The sequence below is a fragment of the Fukomys damarensis genome, unplaced genomic scaffold, assembly GCF_012274545.1.
Source record: "Fukomys damarensis isolate Sample0158 unplaced genomic scaffold, DMR_v1.0_HiC HiC_scaffold_1, whole genome shotgun sequence".
Taxonomy (NCBI): Eukaryota; Metazoa; Chordata; class Mammalia; order Rodentia; family Bathyergidae; genus Fukomys; species Fukomys damarensis.
This window is the reverse complement of record NW_022900913.1, coordinates 58,322,946-58,337,077: the sequence shown is the minus strand read 5'-3', so window position 1 is coordinate 58,337,077 and position 14,132 is coordinate 58,322,946. Positions and strand designations below refer to the sequence as shown.

The window sequence follows — 14,132 nt, the reverse complement described above, 5'->3', positions numbered from 1 at the left end:
GTTTTGCTCAAAGACATGTAAGTGGAAGTCTGCTGATGTCAACGTTTTCTCTTCTGCCTTTTTTCTGCCTGAAATGTGGACTTAATGGAGAGATGCATGCAACCATGAAATAAAAACCACAGGCTAGGATGGTGGCACAAAAGGAATCTGAGCCATGAACATGTCATATATATGAATACATATAATTTTTGTGTCAAAAAAAAGATCTGCATTCATTTAAGCCACTGCAGTTTAAAGCCAAATGCCATCCTTCATGGAGAAAAATACACATTTCTTTCTGACACAGTGGGCTCCCTAGTGTTCCAGCTGTGTGTCCAGGACATAAGGGCATTGGCCAATGAGGCTGCACCAGAAAGGCATGCCAGGGTGACAAAAGGGCTTACCACACCCAAGGCAGCAGCTCAGGGCCTTTCCAGTGGGTGTAGTTATACCTAGGGGAGGATAAATAAAGCCATCATAATGTGACTTTCAGGAAATCTGGTTCCTGGCTGGGTTGTGAGATCACCCCTGTGCTAAGATCAAGTGAGACCAGGCAGAAACCACATACTACACACCAAGAAAATTCCATCTAAGTAGCTCACTTCCCTCCTAGATACATGAAGAAGCAAGATCCTTTCATCTGAGGCTTCTGACACAGAGACTACACTGTGGTCCAAGCAGCAAGAATTGTCCCCAGCCCCCTCTACCTGTAGTTAGCACCCTCTCAACCACAGTCCCTCTTGCCTTGAATCAAGAAAGAGGCTTCACACTATCCTACCCTGGTTTCTTTTCTTTTCTTTCACACCAGCTATAAAACTTCTATGATGTTATTTCAGACTTCCTTTTATCTACCTGTGATTTATTTTAATTGGGTTTAATATGTGTTCTTTGTGCCTTTTGTAACATGATTTTATAAATGTTCTTGTTTTGTAACAATTAAGCTTTGGACGCAGTGATATTCTGAAATTCCCCTTCCTGTGCTTGACATATCTCTCATATAGGCCACCCCCTCCCACTAGCACCTTGGTAAACAGTTCGAGTGGAACGAAGCCATGCTTGTCTATCTGCTTATCATCTATGTACTGCATGAAAGCAGCAAACTTAAGTAATTGCAACAGAAAGACCCCCGTAATCCCACAAAGCCTAAAATATTTACTATCAGCCTTTTACAGAGTTTGTTGACCCTGATCCTTGCTGTCAAGTGTTCCAAGTTAATACTAAATATTACTATATCCAAACTCTAGTTTTCATTATTCATGCACTAGCCAGTCAGGGGAAGCTCTTAATCTCTCCATTTGTCTTTATTATAGGTCTATAAAACAAACATTTGCTCTCTTACTCAGTCCCCTCAACTGTCTCATAATATTATGAACTAAGACACTAAAATATAGTTGATTATTTGAAATATGTGGTTTTACAGCATAAGGTATAGCATTTTTCTACATGTTACTGTTAATGTTAGTTTCATTTTTTGTTTTAAGTCATTAAAATTATTTTAATATAAATGCAAATACAAATAAATACACACAAATAACAAGACAGATCATTCACCATTTTATTTTTCTTTTCCTTTTTTTTTTTTTTGGTGCCAGGGATTGAACTCAGGTCCTTGCACCTGCAAGGCATTCACCATTTTCTAAGACTAAAATTTTCACACAAATATATGGGAAAATACAGCAAAATACATCCAAACACATATATGCATAAATACCAGAATCCAAAGTGACATGTGCCCAAGTAACAGGTGGTTAAAGACAGATTCATAGATACTAAGCTCAGTCAGAAACAGCCAGGAAGAAACAGTGATCTATGAAATAATGTTGTGACCTTTTCATCAGTGATGAAAATTCAACAGTATACATAAAAATTGAGATTAATAAAATGTTCATGCTTTAAATAATAGAAACAAAGAAATTAGACAATAAAGGAAGCTCCACCCACAACTGCCACTGAATTTCTTGTAACTTGAAGATGTGAAGACAAATTCAAAGACTTAATAGCTCAGAGACAATGATGACTTCTCTGGAGCATTAAGATTATAAGATAACTGAAACTGCTGAAGGCAAATACAGACATTCTCTAAAGTGTTAAATTCTTTACTTTGAAGGCTCTGCTACTCACTGCTGCTCTAATTCATTACTTTGAAAGGCAAAACTAAAAAAGCTGTTGCTGGGCTCAGGTGCTGTGGGAAAACCCACCAAAAAACGGTCTGAACAGAAAATCTTCATCTCCACCACCCCGATTTCCAACTGGTGTATTGTCCAAAGGAAACTGGAATTGTTCCCTAATGGGAAACCAAAAACACCAGCCTGTGTAATCACAGATGGTTCAAAGTTGCTACCTGGGTTAGCAATAGTGATATCTCACAGCCTAAGACTATCAAAAAGGCCCTGGACTTTTGATACTGGCGATTGCATTCCATAAGTTTCTCAGAGATATCACTGAACTTTTTCTTGTATTGTTCTAGTACCTTTTTCATGGAAGTGACCTCGCCTTTCATAGAGGTCAATTTCACATCCTTGCTCTGTATTTGCTGAGTATATATTTTCTCCATCTGTTTCAGATGGCCCTCAGCCTTGCTGAAATTGTATTCTTGATAGAGAGGTTCCTGATGTACCTGGTATGTCCAGAAGGCCAATGCTCAGGAGCTAATGTCCAACACAATCTTTGGGCAAAGCCCTGCCAATACCATAGCTTTATATTCCTCTGATGGACTGAGTTCTGTGCAGACAATATCTAGTTTACCAGAAAGGGTACTGTTTCAAGCTGGGCAGACAGCAGGTGAATGACTAAACTCACTGGTTTCATTTTTAAAGCATTTTTTGCTTTGGCAGGAGAAATCCTCCTAAATTATTTGTTTAAAATGTATTATCACACTGGTTGGATCAGTGAACTAGATGACAGTTCAATTTGAAGCATGAAAAAAATCCTTTAGGGAAATTCTGTATAGTTTTGGCAAAAAATTATATTGCCTTTCAGAATAAAAGTTATGTGATACTGAATAAGAAAACTGTAGGAGAAAAAATAATTGTGTGACAGTAACATGCCTGCTCACTGAAATGTATTTTTTTAAATAAGCAAAACACAAACAAAAAGGGATGACAGTACACTTTCAACCAATTCAAAATAAAGTTTCAGAATTTAGGAACCATGAAAATAATTGATCCCAAATTTAATTTGCTACTCATTTGGGTGCAGAGAGGCTTCACTGATGGTTTGAGTAAAAGCTGAAATTAATTTTGATATAAATATTGGGGTGGGGAGGGAAAGAGAGGCAAAGACAGAGAGAAAGGCTGAAGTAGGAGAGTCACAGTTCAAGACCAGCCTGGGCAACTTAATGAGATCCTGTTTCAAAATAAAAAATAAAAAGGGGCTTAATGTAGAACTCATTGTGAAGCTCTGGGTTCAAACCCCAATAGCACACAAGAGAGAGTAAGAGTGAGAAGATAAAATGGTCATACATTTTAATCAAGTTAGTTTATTCCAGGTATGTATCCTGAAGAAATAATCCAAAACAATGGTTGGAGAAATGGATACAACGTTAACTTCAGAATTCCTTATCAGCAAAACCAGGACCAAGATAAGTACATTAAATATCTACTAGCGATACCGTAAACTAATGTGCACAGAGATTTATTTATACAGAAGGATGAACATGAGTTGCCTTGGTAGTTTAGCAATGTGATAGGGCTAGCAGAGTTGTGTTGGGTTAAGCACTTTGTCAAGGAGAACGTGGTCTGCAAAGATAATAAGCCATTAGAATAAACTCACTTCCAGTTGATCAAAAGCTAGATAGATATATACTGTATTTCAGGCACTGTGCTAGATGGCAAATGCTGAATAAAACAGGCCTCAGAGGCAGAGACACTTCAGCAGAGACCCAAAGGAGCTGGAGGCGTTAAGCAACCAGTAGCAGAGAAACCGAGTAGCTTTGCAGGTATTCAGGGGAAGAAGAGGTTCTGGGAGGGGTGGTGACAGTGTAGGAACGGGGGTTGTTTGCTTGTAAGAACATTCTAGACACAGGGCTAGGAATATTTGGGATGCACATACCAAGGGCAGGTATCCATTATTGTAGAAAACTTCTTATTAGCATAATCTTTCTTTAAAATGCTTGATTTTGATCCTGCCAAGTGATGAAAGTATAGTACTACTGTGCACCCTTTAATGATGGAGTTACACCCAGAAGAATGTGTTCTTAGGCAATCTCATCATTGTGCAAACAATAAAGAGTGTACTTACCCAAACCTAGGCAATACAGCCTACTACACACCTAGGCTATCTTATAGATATCACACATGTGGTAACTAACAGGCTGTGAATCCCTAGTTACTATTCATGAAAAGTTAACTTCACATCTGGAATCTGGCCAGCTCAAGTCCAAGTGTAAAAAGCCACTGGCACACCAATGAACACCACAGCAAAGGAGACAGACTTCACCAATAGCTGACTTCCGTCAGACAATAAATACAATTGTTACATCATTCTCAACAAACACAGCCAAGTCCCTCTCACTCTCCATTGATGAGTGGGTCTTTCTTCTGATTTTCATGTGCTGCTAATACAAAGAAATTTCCATCACTTGAGTTTAAGACCTCAATGTATTTTATTCCTCTGGGATCCTCTGCCACCAGTCAGTCACTAAGACTTAGTGACTTTTCTGCTAACACACCTTTCTTTGTTAATAGCTGTTCTTTCTTCTTGGCTCCCATCCTTACCCACCACCACTGTGATTCAGCTATTTTACTGATCTTATACCTGGACTGTTCCAATATGATTACTATTGTGTAGATTTTTTTCATTCTTCCAATTTGATTTGCTTATTCCCTCCACTGAATTTCTCTCTGAAATATTTTTATTGGTACCTCCTTTTGAGCCTTTAGCAAATCCTACCTTAGTTATTAGAGGTGAACTTCATTTTATTTGAATTTCTTTTTGTTGTGCCTTACAAACATTCTGTTTTTATTGATTGAAAGCTAGTGGCAGCCCAGTGTCCAGTGAGTCTATCTGCACTGTTTCTCTAACAGTACATGCTTACTTCCTGCCTCTGTGTCACACTTTGACAATCCTCAAAATATTTCTGACTTTTTCCATTACTATTATATCTGTTATGGGGAACTGTGATCAGTCACCTTTGATGTTACTATTATAATTGCTTTGGGAGCATCATGAACTATCCCCATGCAAGACATTACATCTAAATGATAAATGTTGTATGTGCTCTGACTGCTTCACTAACCAGCCATTCCCTCATCTTTTTCTTTCTCCATGAGCCTCACAGCAATACTGATATGAGGCTAAATAATAACCCTAATAACATGCTCAAATAAAAAGATGGACATGATTTTGCTTAGTGAAAATGCAAGTCAAAAACTCAACCTCTCTCATCTATCAACCAAGTTGTGAATCCAAAGAAAGAGTTCTTGAAGTAAATTTAAAGAGCTATTCCCATGAACATATAAATGATAAGAAAGCAAAACAGCTTTATTGCTGATATGGATAAAGTTTTAGGGATCTGGACAGAAGATCAGGCCAGCCACAATATTCCCCTAGGTCAAAGCCTAAATCCAGAACATGACCCTGATCCCTTTCAATTCTGCGAAGGCTGAAAGAGGTAAAGAGCTGCAGGAGAAAACTGTGACCTTGGTGGAGGTTCGTTCATGATGTTTAAGGATAGCGCTATCTCTCTTAACAGAAAAGTGCAATGCAAAGCAGGAAATGCTGATGTAGATGTGACAGAGAGCTATCCAGAAGACCTAGGTAAGAAACTCGATGGCGGTGGAGTGCAAGGACTTTCACCATCTAGGACTTTCATAGCTAGAAAGAAGTCAAAACCTGGCTGTAGAGATTTGAAGTACATGCTGGCTGTCTCCTAAGGGGTAATATAGCTGGTAACTATGTTGAACGCAATTCATTTACCATGATGCAAATCCAAGGATTCTTAAGAATGATACTCATTTTCCCCTCTTTGTGCTCTACAAATGAAACAAAAAAGTCTGAATGACAGCACAGTTTACTGGAGTCTCTAAGCCCACTGTTGAAACCTACTTCTCAGAAAAATATATTCTCTTCATAATATCACTGCTCATTGACAATATACCTGGCCATGAAAGAGACCTGATTCAGATATGCATTGAAATTAATGTTTTTTTTCATTTATGTTAACACAATATCACTTTACAACCCATGAATCGAGGAATAATTTCAACTTTCAAGTCTTCTTACTAAGAAATACATTTAGTAAGGCTATACTGCCATAGATAATGATTCTCTGATGAATCTGGGCCAAAAGTATCAGAAAAGTTCTGTCAAGGATTTACCTTTCTATATTCTATAAAGGACATTTATATTTCATGGGAAGAGGTCCAAATATCAGTATTACTGAGTTAAAAAGAAGTTAATCACAACCCTCATGGATAACTTAGAAGGGTTCAATACTTCAATGGAAAAAGTGACTGCAAAGTGGTAGAAACAGCCAAAGAACTCAGATTAGAAGTTGAGCCTGAAGATGTCCATAACTTAATTGGTGAAGACTTGACTATGTATGAGGAAAGAAAGTAGTTTCTTAAGATGGACTCTATTTTTGTTATTTCACATTGTCTATTATATATTTTGGTAACTACTTATATTTTCAGTTTCTTAACATCAGAGAGACAATGTGATATTTACACATGTGCCCAGTTTATTTCACTTAAGACTATCGCTTTACCTCTAGTCCTAGAGGTTCCATTTGACCCAGCTATCCCTCTGCTGGGTATCTTTCCAAAAGAATTAAAAGAGTCATATCACAGTGATATATGTGCATCCATGTTTATAATGGCACAGTTTGTAATAGCTAAAACCTGGAAACAGCCCATTTGCCCATCAGTTGGAGAGTTAATAAAGAAGATGTGGTTTTTCTATAAAATGGAATATTACTCAGCCATAAAGAATGAAAAATTAGATTCATTCCTAGGAAAATGGATACATGTTGAGGATATACCCCTAAGTCAAATAAATAAGTCACACATGTATAAATACCGAACAGTTTCTCGGGTATGAAAATCTGTAGTAGTACATAAGATCCTAATGATATAATTGACCATGTGAAATAGGAAGGAAAGGGCTAAAGGTGTAGGGAAAGTAGGAAGAGTAGAGGAAAGGTAATAAAGGAAAAAATATATGAGAAAATTAAAAAATGGAAATAAAGTGTTTATAAATGCGGAGGGGAGAGGGGTGAAGGGAGGGTAGGAACAAGGGGAAAAAATGAGGACCAAGACCTGTCATGTAAAGGTACAAGATCCCAATGATGAATGTAACTGTACAGTATACCTAAAATGTACCAATAAACTCAATGAGAGAAAAAAAGAGTATAGCTTCATGGTGTATCTTTTTAACTATAAATGTCTCCAAGTTTTCTCTATGGCTGAGTAGTACTCCACTGTATAGAAAAATCACATCTTCTTTATCCATTCATTGGTTGATGGGCACTTGTGTTGTTTCCAAGGTTTAGCTATTACAAATTGGGTTGCTATAAACATGGTATACATATATCACTTTGGTATAATGCTTTTAATTCTTTTGGGAAGATACCCAGAAAAGGACTATCTGGGACAAATGTGGACTCTACTTTTGATGATAATACTATGAATACTGTTGGTATGACAACAAAGGAGTTAGAATATTACACAAATTTAGTTGATAAGCCAGCAACAAGGTTTGAGACACTTGATTCCAATTTTAGTAGTTCTACCATGGGTAAAATGTTATCACGTGCTTCCTTTCATGAAAGGAATAATCGATCAATGCAGAAAACTTCATTGTTGTCCCATTTTAAGAAATTTCCACCACCATCCCAATCTTCAACAATCACACCCAGTCAGTAGCCATCAACAGTGCAAAAAGATTGCAACTCACTGAAGGCTCAGATGATTGGGATCATTTTCTAGCCATAAAGTATTGTAATAGTAGTACGTACATTTTCTAGACATAATGCTATTGCTCCTTTAATAAACTACAGTATAACATAAGCATTAAAGTTTAATGAACCAGGAAAACAAAAACTTCATGTGACACACTTTATTTTCACATTTGCTTTATTGTACTGGTCTGGAACCCAAGCCACAGTATCTCTGAGGTATGCCTATAACTACATGTGCTGTGCTTTTGTATGAATGGCAATGTAGTAGATTTGTTTACATCAGCATTGTCACAAACATGAGTGGTGTGTTGCACTAGACAACAACATCATTAGGTGATGGGAATTTTTCAGACCCATTATAATCTTATAGGATCACCACTGTGTATGCAAACTGTCACAATGAAATGCTGAATAGATGATGATGAGAAAGACAGATAGATGATAGATAGATAGATAGATAGATAGATAGATAGATAGATAGATAGATAGATAGATAGATAGATAGATAGATAGATAGATAGATAGATAGGTAAGATGTATCCTTTTGTATGTGTGTCACTGGAAAAAGGAATGGTCTGTAGTAATTTCTAAAACTAATTGGAACCTCACAGTATTTTCTGATCTAAATTTCCACCAAGAGTTATTCCTGCAACTAAAATTAAGAAGCAAAGCATATGCTATTTTGTTTTTGAATGAGCAGCAATGCAAGAATAGGACAAAAAAAAGCTCCATATTCAAATCTATAGTCATTCAAATAAAAACTAACCTTCATTAGTAATGTTGACCTATCTCTTTGTTTTTTTAATAGATTTGATGAAATGGGAATGCAAAATGTCTTTTTCTAGACCTTTCTTAATTACATCTTCACACATATCCAAGTCCTGCTGCTTCTCTTTGATAAGTCTGATGAGTGTATTAGGAAATTCAGTAAGTTTAGTGAATTGTTCAACATATTATGTAAGATGTCAACATTAGAGGAAGATCAGTGAAATGTATGTGGGAACACTACTATTTTTGCAACTTTTTTGTGAGTAAAAGGTTAATTCAAAATAAGATTTTTTTAAAAGGCAGATGTATAATATTCTGCTATTTTCATTAAATGGAATAAGTAGAAATATGAGTGGGACTTTATAAAATTCGATTGTCTCCAGAAGTACACACAAGGAACTGGTAACATTGGTTAACTCTGGAGAAGGGACATGAAACAGTGAATTCCAAGGGTAAGGGTGAATATTCTCTGGATACCCTTTACAAACATTTTTGATTCTCTGTCATGTGAATATCTTATCTATTCAAAGGGTTAATAACATGAAAAGGTGGCCAATATGGAAGGAATATTCTTGCTTCAGAGCTCTTCATGAAGCCAGTAGAGGCAACTTGACCTCTGCTTCTACTCAGTCTTGCTAAGTGCTTTTTCAGGGTATGCTTCCAGGGAGGTCATCCTGGCACCCTAATATTACTATCTCAGCAATGTGTAACATCTAAAAATGTAAGATATTTTAGTTGCAAGTGAGTAAAATTGTTATCCTCCCCAACATCAACTTCTTCATATTTCCCTTCATGTTGTGTAGTGTTGGAGCAACCATGGTCATTTGGGAATCCAGTTAAATTGAGTTGAGGATAGCTTTTGTCTGAGTTGACAGTGTACCCTGCTGTGAATCCAGGCTCTTCCTGGGTAGACAAGTTATGACCAGCTGTCCTATTGTGGAAATGGTTTCCAGGAGTACTTCTAACCACTGTGCTAACTCAGAGCCACGACACATTAGTGTCAGATCTAGAAATGAATGTCCTTCTGTGCTGTTCTGGAATTTTGTGGGCAGTGGTGGAAAAACTGATATATAAGGGGCCAGAGCTAGACCATGCAAAATCCTTCCTACTTCAAACATATGGAATAATAAGTGAAAGATAGGATTTTCATCAATGCCCAGGCAGAATAGGATTCCTTTCCTATCAGATAACATAAAACTCATAATATGTAAGGACAATGGAGACAATGAAGAAACTGCTGAACTGACATTGCTTCAGAGTATTTAATATTAGTTACTGCAAAAGAAAACTTAAAATGCCCTAAAAATGTATAGTTGTATGTACAGGAAACTTGACAGATTTTCCAAAATGTAGCAACAATGCTATATATTACATGACATAACTTTATCAGTAGAGAAACTGATATTTTTCTAAGCTATAAGTTTTGATCAACCATGATAGACAAAAGGTTATATTGTCTTTGTAGTCACCCTATAGAAAAATGATCTTAACAATCATTGTCCTAACAAGAGTATGATTAAAGATTATGCAGCCAGAAACAACAGGGAGAAGAGCAGTATAGAGGGGTGTCAAGCAGTTAATTAATTAAATATTTGTTACATTTTCTGTTTTATGATGCTTCTATATTTGTCAGCTTTTATAATCTATAATTTGTTTTGATAGTGTCACCTGTTCTAATATTTTTCACATTTGCACTTGACTATGTATCTTCTTAAAGAGGACCTAAAAATTTCATTGAGTTTTAGGTTCTACAAAAATCTGGGTCCACCCATGTAAGACTCAGTTTGAAAAAAAAGTGTAGGGGCCGGGGATTTAGCTCAGCGGTTCGGTGGCCAAGGCCCTGAGTTCAATCCCCAGTACCAAAAATAAAAAAGTGCAAAATATTATTTGTACTGCATTAGAATCCTATAATGGCTAGAGTATTTTTTGAGACAGAAATCTTTATTATGAGGAAAATTTTATGCTCCCAGAGGTGGATTTAAAGAAAATAACACAATGTTTTCCTGTGTATTATTGCATGCTGCTGTATAATGATCAGTGGAAAAAATTATGAAAATTTTTGCTTTAACATCATTTACACAATTGTTTTATTCTTTAGCCACATCTTATGGTCAAAACACTGACAAAGTTCTGAACAGTGTGATTTAACAATTAAGGATTGATATGTATCTTTAATGAACTTCCTTTGTTTCCATTTCCTTTGCCCTTTTCTATTTCTATCAAATTTACAATCTCTAATTCAAGTGCATTAAATAGAATAACAAATACATGCCACAAATGTTCCTGGATAAAGTATGAAAAAGAAAAGCTTAGTGTTTCTCAGTGACTGTTCACATAATAAGACAATGAATACTGCAATTCTTATCAGGAGGCAGCATATGTTTCAGTTCACATATTTGCATATAAACCAATCCCTACCAAAATGGTTGACACTGAGCATGGAGGAGGGGGAATACACATTACTATTCACTGGATAAGAAGAAACAAGATATTTGTAGTCACATCACCACAAGCAGGAATACAGTAGACAGTCTAGAGTGTCTGTTGCTATTGATTCTCCTTCCTTACCAACACCATCATGATTTTGAATGGGGTGGCAATGTACCCAATTGACAAATTATATTTTCCATTAATATTAGTTATTTTCCCATTGCTGTGATAAAATATCCAACAGGTTACTATCCAACAGGAAAGGTTAATTTGGCTCATGGTTTCAGAGAATTTAGTCCATGGTTAGTTATCTTCAATGCAGAAACTGGGATGACAATGCAGAAGGGGATGACAGAGGAAAGCTGCTGGACACATGGTGGCCAGGAAGCAAAGGAAGTGGAAGGAGCCAGAGATGAAAATAAAGCAATCCTAGGTCACACCTTCAGTAACTCACCTCCTTCATCCAGCCCCTACCTCCAAATACAAGACTTTGGGAGAGATATTTTAAATCTAACACAAAACAATAGCCTCCCTTGAAGCTAGAAGTGAGAGTTCTGACAAACACATGCTGCTTGGTAGGACTCTCAGGAATACTCTGAAAAGACTACAAACTCTAGCAGCATCTTTTGTCCTTTCCCTTACTACCACTCAGAACTCAGCAGTGATTGTAGTAGTAGAGCAGTCCTATTAATAATTAGAAGGCAACAAAAATGAAGTTTAAAAGCACATGACCTACAGTTATAAAGGCATGGGGGAAGTATTTCTCACCTTCCCAGGACTTCTCCTTAGTTTTAAACTATAAATACTTATTTTTTTAGGGCAATGTTAGTCCTACTCTGTCATATGAAATTATGTACTAATTCCCTTCTGATGAAATCTCTGTTAAGCATTTCTTACTATATTTATGATTATGTTATTCCTAAAAAGCCAAAATATTTGGAGAAGGGGATTTTAGAGAGGGAGAGAGAGCGTAAGTGGGGAAAAGAGTGAAAGGGAAAGACAGCTAAGATGCTATAAAATGAAGAGGCTGTAAAGCTAGTAGAAAAGAGTGGTATGTCTGATGAAAGTAGAGGGAGACTACAGAGAAGAGAAAGAGAACCAGGGTAAGGTGGAGGAGAAAGGAGAGGACTAGAGAGGACAATGGTAGGACAGACATTGTCAAAGTATGTCATACATATGTATGAAAATACCACAATGAAACCCATTACTCTGTATAATCAATATATACTAATAAAACAAAAAATAAAAAGAGTGGTGTGTCTGGAGCCAAGTAACTAGATTCGAATCTCAGCTATGCTACCCTGATTCAGCTCACTTACTCATTAAAAATATTAATTGAGCACATACTATGTGTAAAACACTGTTTGCAGTACTTGGAAATGAAGTTATTTATCCTCTTAATGTCTCAGTATCCTCATTGGTGAGGTGGAAATACTAATGGTATCCACCTTATGGCATTATTACAAGGATTAAATGACTCACTATTTGTAAATACCTGTAGTAGTATGTGAGATAAGGTAGTCATTTAATTTATAACGAAGTTATTAAAAGTAATTTTGTAAAAGTATTAATATATAAAAAAGCAAAGTTACTTTAGTATTGAATGGAAGATATCAAGCTATGAACTAGCATTATTTCTATTGGAAAAGATACATGTGTATAAAACAAGACTAAATGATATACAATATGATGTTAACAGTGGTTACCTCTGAAAGGAAGTTCTGATGACTTTAACATATTTCTTTCTGCATCTTTATTTTATCTAAGTGTTCACAGAAGGAGATGCTCATAGCTGAATGAACACATATTCTTTTTGCAATAAGACTAAAATGGTTGTGCCGAAGCTACATATACAAACCTCATAAGAGATACTGCTTTCTAGGGTCATGGGACTGGACCACATTCATGTAATTTGGGTTTCCTCCTACAGGGTCTGGGCACTCTCAATGTCACCGTACTAGGAAGAAGTCAAATTCCAGGTGTCTATTACAAAGGGAGGAGAAATAGATACTGAAAGACAACACATTCCCTGCCGTAAATGGAAGGTCAGTTTAAAAGAACTCACTTATATGATAGTTGGCCAAACTGAATGCCTAAGGAAGACTGCTGCCCCAACAGATTCCCATGAGTTAAAAAGACATATCATGATAACAGACAGTGTAACAATTTATAAAACAAGGAGTGGGAGAAAGAAGCAGAAAATTGAACACACATAAAAATCAACTATATGATACACTTGGAGAAAACAAGCATCCCAAGAAACAGAAAAAATTTCAGGAAAACAAATCTTTCCTGTCCTTAAAGAAGGTCTTGCACTTGAGAAAAATTTTTAAAACTATTAACTCTGTGTTTTGAAAGGTCATGAACAGATGACAGATGGTAGGATTTAAATTTTAAGTGAGGTGGCAACATTAAAGAAAAAAACAGGAATAAAATAATACCATAAAGGGAAAAGCAATAAGCTAAATATAGAAAGGAACATAATCAAAAACGGCAGAAAACAAGTCATTGATCTGTAAGACAGTCTTGGGGAAAAAAAATCACATAAATAAAGAGAAAAAAGATGAAGAGATAAAAGCCCCCTAAGAATAATAAATGTTAAGAACAAAGGAGAACCAACATAGAGTTTGATGTCATGAAGCAGAAGACAAAAAAAAGGGACCACTCACCAAAGAAATACTCAGCAGTGAATCCTGAAAAGGAGGCAGAATTCTCTTCCCGAAAATTTTAAAGGTCCAAAAAATCGGACATTTGTTTTTTGGGGGGGCAGGGATTTAGCCACCACCGCCTGCCTCACAAGTTCAAGGTCTCAAAATTTATCCCCAGTATCAAAAAAGAAAAAGAAGCTAACCCTTGGTAAAATAAGTATCAGTATAAACTATCAAAATCTAGCTTCATGGTTTTTAATAAAAGACTAGAATATTCCCAGTCAAGAAAAGAATAAGATAAAGATATCTAGAGCCCTCTCTCCTGCATGGCCTCCTCTGCAGCCAGGCCATTTCCAGTGGGCACCACTGATTGGCTCAGACACAGTGGCAGGAGGGTAGCCGCAAGCACC

The 14,132-nt window shown here is 36.5% G+C and overlaps 1 pseudogene; it reads right to left on the bottom strand.

Annotated features, from left to right (window-relative positions):
• Positions 1-2,058: 2,058 nt before the first annotated feature.
• LOC104858805 overlaps positions 2,059-14,132 on the bottom strand; it is a 49,050-nt pseudogene continuing 36,976 nt past the window's right edge.